The sequence below is a fragment of the Vombatus ursinus genome, unplaced genomic scaffold (assembly GCF_900497805.2).
Source record: "Vombatus ursinus unplaced genomic scaffold, bare-nosed wombat genome assembly UNPS02014171.1, whole genome shotgun sequence".
Taxonomy (NCBI): Eukaryota; Metazoa; Chordata; class Mammalia; order Diprotodontia; family Vombatidae; genus Vombatus; species Vombatus ursinus.
In genome coordinates, this window is record NW_020953949.1 from 2,884,633 (window position 1) to 2,898,969 (window position 14,337).

The following is a 14,337-nucleotide window of genomic DNA, read 5'->3' on the forward strand; positions in this document are numbered from 1 at the left end:
GAATGTAAATGGAAAGTGCTTTCAGAGAGAAGGCACTAGTGGGCTGAGAGGGAAAGGAAATGACTGGGAAAGACTTCTTACAGAAGGTGGAATTTGAGCTGAGTCACGAAGGAAGTCAGGGAAGCCAAGAAGTGAAGGTAAGTATGGGAGAAAGTCAGTGAAGTCAGGAGATGGAGTGTCATGTTTGAGGAACAGAAAAGAGGCCAATGTCACTGAATTATATATGGAGGGCAATCTATTTACTCTGTATCAAATGCTCAGGGTTCTGCCTCAGGAAGCTCCCAAGACTTGTGCTTTCCACAGTCAAGTTTCTGAATTGTCTCTTCCATTCAGCAAAAAGACTTCAGACTCTCTTTGGGCAATATTAGAGGACATGTCAGTCTTATCTTGGAAACCTGAAAGCTCATTGCACTGTTTGGGAGGTGGGGAGAAACAAAGACAAGGTTAAGGGAGCAATAGAGTTCTGGTGGCTAGTTGCTAATGTGTCCTGTCTTTTTCCCCTTAATGTGAAAGAAGAGGTTCAAAAGTTGTTGTTTTTTTCCCCCAAAGATCCCCATTACCTTCAGGGCAAGAAGAGAGGGGAGGAAGCTACTAAAGTCAGAGCTAGTGTTGGGGTTCAGGAGAGAAGTCAAAACAGCTGCCTCTTGATAACTTTGTAAGAGCATCATATAATATAGACTAGGAATGGGGAACCTGTGGCCTTGAGGCCATATGTGGCCCTCTAGATCCTCAAGTGTGACCCTTTGACTAAATCCAAACTTCACAGAACAAATCCTCTTCATAAAAGGATTTGCTCTATAAAACTTGGACTCAGTCAACAGGCCGCACCCAAGGACCTAGAAGGCCTTGAGGCTGCAGGTTCCCCAAACCTGATATAGAAAAATATAAACAGGTTAGGCCTACTCCATGGATGCTTTAAATTCAGAATTCTATCTGACAGAAACTGCTAGGAATTTGTAATAGGAGGTTTATGGTCTCCTCCCTGACATCAACATCCTAGGAGAGGACTAGGCCCAAACATCCATAGCTTTCCCAACTATGGAATAAAATCATTTATTAGTTTACCTGGACAATACTTATCGTAATGCCTTGTGTAGATTAGGACATTTAATAAGTATTTATAGTTTACTTATTGACTAAACACTTTTCAAATCTACTTCTATTTTCAACCTGAACCATTTCTCATGAGCGATAAATTTTATAATTTACTACCCATTTTACTCATACTAAAATTGTCTTTTTCAAGTCAAGTTTTAAAGGATGGCTCTGGCTCCAATATTACCAGGAAAGTGACCGTGTCTCAGAACTTCAGAGATAGAAGGAAACTCTTGGGTTCATCCACTCCAAACCTCCTTGATTTACTTATTGAGTCTACTGTTTCCCAAGACTAGGCAAGGTCACACAGCATGCAGATAGCAAACTCTGGCTGGAACTCAAGTCTTCTATTAGCCCTTCTAGGGCTCTTATTGTACCAACCCTTCTATGTTCATTGTTCTCCTGCGTTTCGTGATGTTACATACTTTACTTATACCTTCAGCCATCATTCTTTGAAACCAAAGAGGGCTATCCTTTTAGTCTGTACTCATAAGGTGGTCTCTTAATATTCCTGGTCATTTTAGTTCACTCAGAACTTCAATCAGGCAGCTAGACTCTCCTTGGCTTCACAGAATTCCCTCTCCAACAAAGAATTCATGGCCATACTTCAATATCATGTCTCCAGCACTCTGAATTCTCTTTTGAATTTCTTGATCCTCTTCCAAGAAGATACCAGCAACAAATGCCAAACCAAATTCCACCTTTCTCAGACCACTGCTGGGCAAAGATGCAGAGGTATGCTATCTGGCCCACTAAAAATTCATCCTACCCAATTTTAATAAGACCCATCCTCTTGCTCAGAAATCCTACTATTCATTCTATACAACAAAAAAAATTGCTTAAGAATCTAGTATGTGCAGGGCAACTTTCTAAGACTATAAGTTACAGAAGTTACTCATTTGCATTAGTATAAAGGGTTATTACACTGGGAGTTCCCTACATCCACCCTACACCAGTGATATCACAGTTCTAGATACCCTAAAATATGCAAAACACTTAGGAATTGGTCCTGGGTTCTGGGAATATCATCACAAGAGTGAAATTCCTTCAGGAGAGTTATATTCTACTAGGGAGATATAAAATAGAATCATAAGATCATAATTCTAGAGCTTAAAGGGACCTCAAAAGTAATATGATCTAACCCCCCCTCCTCATTTTACAGATAGGTAAACTGAGACCCATAGAGGTCAACTGACTTGTTTAAGCTTGTTTAAAAATATAAACACATAAGTAATACACGGTTATTGAGAAGGAAGATATCACTAACAACTAGAGGAATTAGGAAGGGCTTCCTGAAAGGAGGTAGCATAGGAGCTGGATTGTGAAGGAAGATGGGAATCTAAAGAGGTGGAGGTGAAGAGAGAATACATTCCAGGCATAGGGGATATACTGTACAATGGTATGGAGGTAGGAAATTTTATGCCAAGTTTAAGGAAGGTAATCAAGCTAAAGAGACTAAGAAAGAGTGGTCAGAGAAGTAGGAAAAGAACTAAGAAAAAGTCGTCAGAAAGGAAGGATAGTTAACAACCCCAAATGTACAGAGAGGTCATAAAGGATGAGTAGTGAGAAATAGTCATTGGAGTTAGCAATCAACCCATCAACAAGCATTTGTTAAGCACCTACTAAGTGCCAGGCACTATGCTAAGTGCTGAAGACACAAACACAAAAGTGAGGTTGTCCTTGCCCTCAACAATCTTGCATTTTCCTAAGAGGATGCAGCAAGATTACTGATAAGTAAATGCACATTATATACAAAATAAGTGTATGGCTGTTGGGGAAAGAAATGTCACTAACGACTGAAGGAATAAGAAAAGGCCTCTTTTTGAAAGATGTGGCATTTGAGCTGAGCCTTGAAGGAACCTAGGGATTCCAGGAAGTGAAAGGAAAGAAGAAGACAATTTGAGGTATTCCAGAAAACCTGTGCAATGGAATGGCATATATAGGAAACAGAAAGCTGGCCAAGTTGGTTGGAGTGTAGTGTACAAGAAAGGAAATGATTTGTAATCAGTCCAGGAAAATAGATCATAATCAGATTGCTAAGAGATTTTGCCAGACAGAGAAGTTTGGTTTTTTGTCTTAGAGGCAATAGGGAGCTACTGAAGCTTCTGAAACGGGGGAGTAACATGGTCAAACCTGTGCTTCAGGATTGTCAATTTGGCAGCTCTTTTGGAAAATTGATTGGAGAGGGGAGAGACTAAAATTAGGGTCATCAATTAAAAAACTATTTCAGTGGTGTAGGCCAAAAGCAATGAGGGCCTGGACTGGTATGTTTATCATGTGAGCAGAGAGAAAGAAACAGATGTGAGAGTTGTTGAGTAAATAGGCTCAACAATGCCTGGCAACTGATTAGATATTCAGGGGTGGGGTGAGCCAGAGGTCTTGAAATGTAGAATTGAGAATGAGGCCTAAATGTCAAACTGTGGCAGCTCTAAGAATGGTGGAGCCCTTAACAGAAATAGAGCAGTTGGTAGGAGTGGAGTTTTTTCAGCAGGGGAGAGGGGATAATGAGTTCTATTTCGGATAATCACTTGTAGTCTTGGAGAGGGCAGTTTCAATTGAATGATGAGGTCAGAAGACAGATTACAAAGGGATAGAAGTATATTATTGAGCTTCCTCATGTACACATGCCTTCACCTTGACATGATGCTAAACATGTAATTCTTGTTTCCTCTAGAAACCAAAAGAAATGTCCTTCCTCTCTAAGGTCAACTGTTTCTCCTATGTCTTGCATTCAATCCCTTCATACCTCAACAGGAAATCTGTTCCCACAAATATTCCCTCAATTTCCAGCATTTTCATATCTTCCCCATGATACCTATCCCTTCCACCATCAAACACACTCCCTATTTTTAAAAAGATATATATACTACACTTGACCTTGACTCCTAACTACCTTTGAATTCCTCTCCTTCATTTCACCACCAAATATCTCTAAAATATGTCTCTACATTGGGTGTACACATTCCCATCATAACACCCAATATCCAGCTTCTGTCCCTATCACTATAGAGAAATTCTCTCCATCATTTTGGCCAAATTTGATGACTTCTCTCAGACCTCTCCTTGCTCTCTCTGTGGCATTCAACAGATTTGACATCGATTTTGTGCTCCCTCCAACACACACATACACATGCACACACACTCTTGATCCCTTTGAAATTCTTTCCTGGATTTCCACGATACTGTTCTTTCTTTGGTCTGCTCCTTCCTTTTTGACTATTCCTATTTGGTCATCACTGCTGATTCCCCTTTTTCTTCCCATCTTTTGAGTTTTCCTCACGGCCATCTTTACACAGGCTTTTACTCTTTACTATCTACGCTCCCTTTAGAAAATTCATCTCTTTTAAGATTGAACAGCTTTTGCTATCTCTCCAGCCCTGACCTCTATTTATTCTTCTGTCCTATATTGCTAGCTACCTACATTACACATGTACATCAGATGATACAACCTGAAATAATAGAAAAAGCACTAACCTTCAAGTCAGAAGACCTGTATTCAAATCCTGACTCTATCACTTACTACCTAAATATGATCCTAAACAAGTCATTTAATCTCTCTGAGCCTCAGTTTCCTCCAAGAGGGATACTATTTTTTTCACTCCCTACTTCCCAGAGTGATTGTGAGGAAAATACTTTGTGAGCTTAAACAGACTGAAAGAAATCCAGCTATGATTATTTAGCTATTATTATACTTGTATGTCTCACATTTGCCTAGGATACAACATGTAAAAAATTAACTCATTAACTAATCATTTCTCCCTGCCATCTGGCTCTCCTTACCAACTACCTCATTTCTCTTAGTGAAGTCGCCATTTTTCCAATTTAGAAACCTTGGAGACATCTTTAACTCTTCCTTCTCTTCATTCCCTATATCTATTATGTCACCAAGTTCTGTTACGCTAACTTCTGAGAAAGTCTCTAAGACACTTCTCCTTTTTTCTCTATTCCCACTGCCACCACTCTAGTCCATGTTCTCAAGTCCTCATACTTGAACTATTACAAAAATCCCCCGACTTTCCCCTTTTCTCTCCCCCTCTAATACATCTGGCATACTGCTGCCAAATTCACCTTCCTTAGAAAGGCACTTTTATCATATCACTTCCACTAAATATCCTTTAATAATCCCCCATTTCCTGATATATCAAGTCACAGAAACTCATGGAATATTGGAACATGATAACATTAGAAAATTAAAAGAATAGGGCTAAAAGAGACCCTAGAACCTAGAACACAGAAAGTTAGAACAAGAAGGGATTTTAGAACAAGGAATATTAGAGCTAAAAGTCTCCTTAGAAATTAAACTAAAGGCACCTTAGAACAGAACAGAATATTAGAGCTAGGAAGGACTTTAGAACCTAGAACATAGGATATCAGTACTAAAAGGGACAATAGAACATAGAGATTAGAGTTGTGATGGAACTTCTTATTGTTTAGTCATTTTCAGTCATGTCCAACTCTTTGTGACCTCATGTGGGCCTTTCTTGGCAAAGATAGTGGAGTAGTTTGCCATTTCCTTCTCCAGTTTCAAGGGAATTTAGAACATAGAATATTCAATTCAATTTAAAAAAACCATGCATTAAGTACATAATTCTAATTAGTCATGTAATTTGAGCTGAAAGAGACCTTAGAACATAGAACATAGAATGTCAGAGTTGAAAGGGACCTTAGAGATCATGAAAACCAATCCCCTCATTCTATGAGATTCAGATTTGAGTTCTAGAGATATGAGGTGACTTGCCTAAGGTTAAATAGCTAATAAATAATAAGGCAAGGACTCAAACACAGGTCTCCTGATTCCCACTCTTTCAACTACACCATGCGGACTTCCCAAATGCCACCTTCCTAAATCCTCCACCTTATTTTCAAAGTCTTTATAATGTATCCTGACACTCCCACCTAGCCAGCTTTTTCCCCTCTGTTTCCAAACATGCTCCATCTATATTATCTGGCCAATCAACTTTCCATTCCAGGAATACTCAATCTGACTAAATAGCCTTCGCTCACATCACCTAGATAGGATTTAGATAGAAGGCATTCTTTCTTTACCATTTCTAAATCCTATCTATCTTCAGTTTTTCGAGATTGGGCGATTTCATCCATGTGGTTCCTATCTCTACTGACATAAACTACAGTCCACTGGACTTTCATAGATGGTCTTCATGAGTTACTATGTTTCAAAAGTTCAATATCTTGCTGACAACAAGGTGATAGAGCCTCCCAAAGTAGCTAGGTTTTCAGGCAAAAGATATATACCATCCATCAGAGTTCATATCCATCCTTCAAATACCAGATCAAACCTTCTTCTCCAAGAAGCCTTCCCTTCCTACTTCAGTCCCCCCATCTTTCCCATTTTTGAAATCCTTATTTTTCTCAAATCATTTCATGTTTATATATTTGTATTTATGATGGCATGGGCATATGCAAGCATAAATATATATTGCATATATTATACAAATATAGATATTTTTATATACACACCACACACACATCTGCATATGAAAGTGTTGCCTCTTTAAACAACTTGAGTTCCCTAAGGCCTAGAACAGTTTCATTTTTGCCTGTTTCCTCAGCACCTAACAGGGCTTGGCACAAAATAGGTGCTTAACAAAGGCTTGTTGATTGATTGTCTGATTGATTGATGTGTGTGGCATCCTGATATAGTGGAAAGAGAAATGAATTAAAGTTAAAGAACTGAACCCAATTCTTCTACTTACTTGGTATAAATCTCTTAGCCTCTCTTGGCTCAAAGCAACTCTCTAATCCTACAAATTGCAAAGTAATTGCTAATCTGCACTGGGAAAAGGGCTTTACTTGATAGAGAATATGTTATACCAAGATAATTGGAAATCGAGATTAAAAATAGAGGGAAACAATGCTTGTACTACCCACCTCATTTGGGTGAAAGGGTTTTATGGATCATAAAATGCTCTGAAAATGTAAGCAGTCCTTTTTCCAACCAGACTATAAGCTTGTGTCTTCTCCTTTTCAGCACCTAACAGTGCTGAGTCAATAGCAGGCCTGTCCAAATCCAAGTGGACCAGCTCATTAACATTGTCCTTTCTTGGGATCTTCAAATATCAGTACAAATATATACCCATGAAATTATTTGAGAAGCTCCTCGATGTATCCCCAAGAGCTGCAGGGACAGCTCTTACACATGGGATTCTAGGTTGGGGTGGCCGTGTAGCTCTACAGAAGAGAAGTAAGAGGTCTTATGTCTAGTTTCCAATATGAAAAGCATTAAAGAGATACCTGGGGCCCTGAGAAGTAAAGTAAGTGACTCACCCAAGGTCACTCAGCAAGTTCATGTCAAAGGTCAGACTTACCCAGATTTCCCTAATCCAATGCTAATATTCTTATACCATGTTACCTGTCCAAGACTCTAGGTTGCAGTGCACTAAAACCAGTAGGCACTGGCAAAGGGAGTTCCCTACAACAATAAAATCTCGACAGCAACAATAACAGCATATTAGAAGTTTACAGATTCTTTCATGTGTTGTCTTCTTCCATTGGAAAGTGAACCCCCTGAACACAGGAACTATCTTCTTGCTTGGATTTGTATTTCTAGCATTTAGCATAGTGCCTGACACATAGTAAACACTTAATAAATGTTTCTTAACTGATTGACAAAGCACACATAGCTTCATTAGTTTTCATAACAACCCTCAAAGTTAGGCAATACAGATGTAACAACTAGGTTTTCTCTCAAGCTTTCCTTCCTATTCTGGCCATGATGGTTGGAGATACATGGAGATGATGCCATGAATTCCTACCCTGGGTCTGCATATTTTTAATATAATTACATATTGTGATAACTGTATTTTAATGTAACTGGTTTTCTTTCTAATCCTACCTATTTTGTCTTATATGGTTAAAAAAAACCTTAATTTTGAAGAAAAAAAAACTTAATTTTGAGAATGGGCCCATAGGTTTCACCAGACCCCCAAAGGGGTCCATGAGCAAAAAAAAAAAAAGACTAAAAATCCCTTATCTAAGCTGAGCTTCAGCAAAAAGTTTTAGCAAACTAACTCACTGGGTATGAATAATCCTTATACTTCCTTGGATACATGACTTGGTAGTCAGATGATGAAATTCCACTCTCTTCTAAATCCCTTGATGCTGGTAGGCCAGAAGCCATTGTTCCTTCCTCGGTTCTCCTTAAATGTTGCTCAAATATCATTCCTAGATGACTCTAATATAATTTACCCTTGTTACAATATCATTGCCATCCATTCTCACAGTCCTGCTCATGCTCACTCCAAGTTCTAGATGAAAGTTCTTCCATGTTTGCATATTTAATGGCTCAGTCCACCCCCTGGATATCTGGTCTAGTGGCTCTGCAACCCTGCAGTCTTCTTTTGCAAGAAGACTGCTAGCATCTGGTGGATTCTGTTGTCTTTGTTTCAGTAGCCAAAGACTGACATTCCTTCCATGTACCATAACCATATAATCTTAAAAGTCATTGGACTTGTCATTGAGGGGCCTTCTAATTCATATCTTGGAAGAAGCAGTGTGGTATAGTAGAAAGCATCCTGTGCTTGAAATCAGATGGCGTGGGTTCAAATCCTAGCTCTGCTAATTAATGCCTGAATGAAATTGGACAAACCATTTAATCTCTCAGAGCCTGAGTTCCTCATCTGGGGAAAATGAGAGGTTTGAACCAGATAGCCTCTAAGGTGTCCTCCAGCCCAAGCCTCATTTGATCATTGTTTGGGCTCTGATGGTTCAGAGTGAATGTAAATAGCAATTGTTTCTGTTTTGACCAGAAAGTACAAGGGTCTTTTCCTCCCAGGTTAAATTTTTTGACTAGGTAAAAGAGACCATTCTTTGCCTCATTTTTACACAGCCTTAATCACTGAATAGGCCTTGACTCAGTCAAACTGAAACCTGTTAAAGACAGCTCAAAAAGGCCAAGGTCTCTCACTGCAACCGGAGCCATCTCCAGTTGTGCTGATCTATATCCTGCCACTGGACCCAGATGGCTCCAGAGGAGAAGATGAGGCTGATGACTTTGCACAGCCCTCCCTAATCCAATCCAATCCAATTGTAAATCATGATATCTCCTTCCTGATGTCACGGACCTCTTTGAGACTGAAGGACAAACAACAACCTGTGAGCAGTAGTAGCTGCCCCGCTGGGGACCCAACTGGCCAGATCCTTAAATGTCACTCAAATATCACTCATAGATGACTAACCTCTAATGTAATTTACCCTTGTTGTAATTTCATTGGCATCCATTCTCACATTCTCATAGTCCTTCTCATGCTCATGCTCCCTCTAAGCTCCAGATGAAAGTTTCTCCATGTTTGCATATTTAGTGACTCAATTCACCCTCTGGATATCTTGACTAATGGCTCTGCATCCCTGCATTCTTTTGGAAGAAGACTGCCAGCATCTGGCAGATCCTGTTGTCTTCATTCCAGTGGCCAAAGACTGCCCCTCCACTCCTTCCATGCACCCTGCCTCCATCCCTATCTTCAGGATAATGTGTTCATAATAGCGTAATCTTAAAAGTAGTTGGAATTATCATTAACGGGCCTCCTACTTCATATCTGCAGAGGAAGTAGTGTGGTATAGTAGAAAGCATCCTGTCCTTGAAATCAGATGGCCTGGTTTCAAATCCTAGCTCTGCGAACTAATGCCTGAATGAAATTGGATAAACCATTTAATCTCTCTGAGCCTGAGTTGCTCATCTGGGGAAAATGAGGGGATTGAACCAGATAGCTTCTAAAGTCTCTCCCAGTTCTAAATCCATATTCCTATGTTTCCATGACCCAAGCCACATCTCCTACCCAGGAACCAGAATTCAAGCATCTGACCAATTTAACCCTTTTAAAACCATAAAAACTATGCTAATCTTACAGACAAATTGAGGCATAAAGAGATAAATGGGCATGCCTCAGATCCCATAGCCAAGTGGCAAAATAGGATCGTAATAACTCAGAACGGACTTTTAGAGATCAATTTGTCCAACCTCTTCATTCTAGACAGAAAAACAAGATGGATTCCAGCATGGGGAAATAACTTTCCCATGGTCACATAGATAATAAGTTGCAGAAATAAGATTCAAACTCATGGTTCTTACCCAAGTAAGTGCTCTCTCTAGTCCACCACTGCTGTTGCTTCAACAAAATTATTAGTGACCAATTAAATGCTAAGCTGAAGGGCATTGCATGACCATGAGTATTCCAGGAAGTCAGAGAGGTGACTTACCAAAAATAATCAAGGAAGGCTTCATGGAGGTGAGTGGGAAGATGAACTGTGGGTATTGAACTGGGCCTTGAAGGACAGGTAGGATTTATTGAGTTGGAGTGAAGTGGAAGAAAACTATTAATACTTTTTTGGGTACAGCAGCACATGGGGCCAAGAGTTGCAGGACATAGTCTATAATAAAGGTTCTTAAGTTCCTTTTCTGGGCTGTCTCCAAGAACACAGAACCCATCAGATGAAAAGTATACTTTGGATTATTTTTTCCCTAAATTCAGTAGCTTGCACTTGCCCACATTGAAGCCCATCATCTGCCACTTCTCTGCCCACTCACACAGCATTGTGAGATCTCCTGGTGGTTTTATCACCATCAACTTGGCATTTCCCTACTCAGCACAGCTCAGTGTCATCTGCAAATGTGGAGGTTTCACTCCCTCCTCCGAATCATTTATAAAAATGAAAATAAGACTATGCCCAGCATAGATCCTTGACTGGTGAAGGGGGTTGGAGGGGGCACCTCACTGCTTTCATTTAATTCATTCATTCAACAAGTACCATATTGGTCTGAATATAGGCTGCCATTAAACACAGAGTGCATCACTAAAAGGTGATCCTGTTGAAAGGGGGAAAACATATTAAAATATACAAACAATAATTGCAAGAAATTACCATGTTAAAATATATTTACTGTGGAAAGATATTTTTATAGTTCTTTAAATTCAAATGAAGATGTTTTATTCATTTTATCATCATTTCACTCTTTATCTTCATCATTTTTGTTGTTCTTTTACTAAGAACATAATTACAGTTCACACTAAGGTTTTATATAAGCCAGATTCGGGGGAAAGCACGGTCTATATTTGGACGAATGTGATATTTATTGAGCGTCTACCATGAGGACAGTCATCAAGGAGACTAAAGAAATATTAAGATTTGTCCCTATCCTCAAGAAGCTTATGATCATGTTGGGGAGATAAGACTTATGTACACAGAATAATATGGGACAATATACAATTAAATAACAAATCAGGAAAAGTAAATACTCTTTTATGATAATAAAAACTGCTCATTTATCACTATCTTTTGTTTTCTGTCTCAGGTTTTTGCCTTATTCAATACTTCAAAAGACCTTTTTTTTTTTATTTCTGGAAAACTCCTTTCCCAAATCACAACCCCTTCATGCCTTAAAAGACTGTCTTCATGAGTTGTGGCAAAAAAAAGTCAAACAACCAAACAAAAAAAAAAAAACTCCATCATTTGTTATCCAACTTTCTCATGATTAGCTTTGCCAGGTCAGGCAAGGCCTCAGTTTATAGATGCACAGGACCTCATTGATCCCATCCTTGAAGACTTCCTGGCTTGGTAGCACCTACTGGAACAGGTATTCTACTGTTAGTGCCCAGGATTACTTCCATATCATGATATCCAAAGAGAGTTTTAGCAAGATTTATCTAGTTCTTTATCAATGGTGTTTTCCATGTCAAAACATTTTCCATGCTAGCACCATTTTTAAATAACTTTTGGCATAAAACTTTGCCAAAAGCTACTAAAGGCATAAATAAGTAATGTCCACTGTTTCTTCTTCATCCACATGCGTATTTTTCCTTCACAAAATTCTAATAAGTTAGTAATACATAATTCTCCCTTTTAGAAACTATAATGCCTTCCCCAAAGAGGATATATATTTCAATGATCCAGTCCTATTCTTTACTATAGGGTTTGAAGATTCTCATAGGCCTATTACCAACCAACGGACCAGATTGCCAAAGGGGCATTCCAATTTGGTCATTATTTCAATCGCTTAGTGACAAAATCACATCAACTCTTTGATAATCCACTTCTCCATTACTGGCATTTTGACACATTAGGTAATTGTGTTGGGTATTCCCTTCATCAGAACAGGTTATGGCCCCCAGACAATCCATATCATTTCTATCCAGGTTTTTCTATCAGTCTTTCATCAGTCTCCTCAATGAGATAATGACTTTCTTCTTCATTTAGCATCTTAGCAATGCCATTTTATCACTGGCCTCTTATACAAGTAAAACAAGAGAGATTCCACATAAAAATGGTCACATTTAGGGGGAGAAAGAGAACAGAAAGATAAAGGGAAAAAGAAAGAAAGGGATGGATCAAGAGAAGAATAGAATGAGGGGTGGAAAGGAAGTTAGGATTGTAGAGAAGTCCTGAACTAAGCCTACACCTTGGCAATTTAATGGCAAAATGTGTTCCTGTGCTCTCAATAAACTGGAGTTAAAAGACCTAAATGAACATCAGGCCTCAGACAATGTTCCCTCTAATGGTTTTAAGTTGTGAGCAGATGACTTTGATGCATTAACTAAGCTATGAAATTACCTGTGCAAGTAGAGATTCTCAAATAAAATTTGCAACAGAGTTCATCAGGATAGGGACTATGCCTGTTCTTTCATTGTTATTGGCAACTCTCAGATGGGAAATTCCTTGTACACATGGTACAAAGTAGGCACTTTCTCTGTAAGGTAGAGTCTTAGAGAGTTGCCCAGATTACTGAGAGCTTAAGGTAACTTGCCCAGGGTCACACAGCTTGTGTCAGAGACAGAACATCAGCCCAGGTCATCCTGACTCTGAGTCCAGCCCACTATACCACAATAACTTCAGACCTTGTTGTGCTGCATGGTAACTAGACATAAATACTAAGCAACTCATGTATTACTGTCATTATTGCAATTATATTTCCAGGCCCAATTTTCACTTCTCAGTTAATTCTTCAATATCTATAACCATTGTCAGAATGAACAGATTTCCCTGATATTATAAAACTTTCACTCCTCTCCCTCCCTCCCTCCCTCTCTCTCTCTCTCTCTCTCTCTCTCTCTCTCACACACACACACACACACACACACACACACACACACACACTCCATTGGACATAGAAAGAAAACTGCCCTAGACTTGCAATCAGACGACCTGAGCTAACTCTACCAGAAATACTTGGGTGACCTTAGATTAGTACCCTAACCTCTGGATTTCAAGTTTGTTCTTCTGTAAAATGAACGAATTGGAACAATTATTATGACATTTTGAACTCTAGCTCTAAAAAGATTCTCTTTGTCACGTACATACATGTTAAAAGACAAAGTCAAGAACCTCCTACCCTGAAAGCTGAAGTTCCCTTGTGTCAGACTTTTCCATTCCCCACACTCTGACCAAAGCAGAGATGGGCAACCTTTGATGAGAAAAAGAGCCATTTTCATAATATTTTATGTTATAACTTTTATGTCTCATACATGGATATATTTTCATTGGATTCTGGAGATATTTTTAGCAATTTCATGTGTGTCCAGGAGGATCTTGATAAGACTATCCTGAATTTCTCTTATTTCTCCTTAATGAGGTATTAATCTCTTGACTAAAGTAACTCTTTGATAAAATATGAACTCTCTCTTCCCCTGACCCTACTCCACTTTCCTCTTTAATACCATATTGAGAATGAAAGATTAATTGTCAGTTTGTGCACCTTTGTTCTTGACCTTTAGAGGAGAGAGAGAGACGGATAGGAGCTAGAGTAGGAGAGAGGCAGAAAAGCAAAAGCCCACACTCAGAGAGCACACCTGGTTTCCTGGAGGGAAGCCTGTGTCTCTGTATGGTCCCTGGAGAAGAGGAATCACATGGCCTCAGAGATGGCAGCAGATAGTCACTAGCCAGAGGGAGGCATTTCTGAGCCAATGTGGGAGCTGTGGGAATGTAACTGGAAGCAGCAAAATATCAGTGGCAAAGCAACAGAGAAATTCCTGGACAAAGCCTCCTGGACTGAGAAGAGGAGCTCCTGGGACAATTGGCATCTGAGGACAAGTGACAACAGTATGATGAAGAAAAGCAAATACTTGTCCTTCCCTATGTGAGTTACATGGACTGCGTGATTCTCTAGTCATCCCAAGTGCTTGCCTCTGGGAGTTCTTCAACTCCAGGGTGGTGCTATACCCAGGGTAAGTAGGAAGGAGGGCTTATTCAAGTGAAGGGTCTTGACTTTTTTTTTTTCAGCCTAAATATTTACAT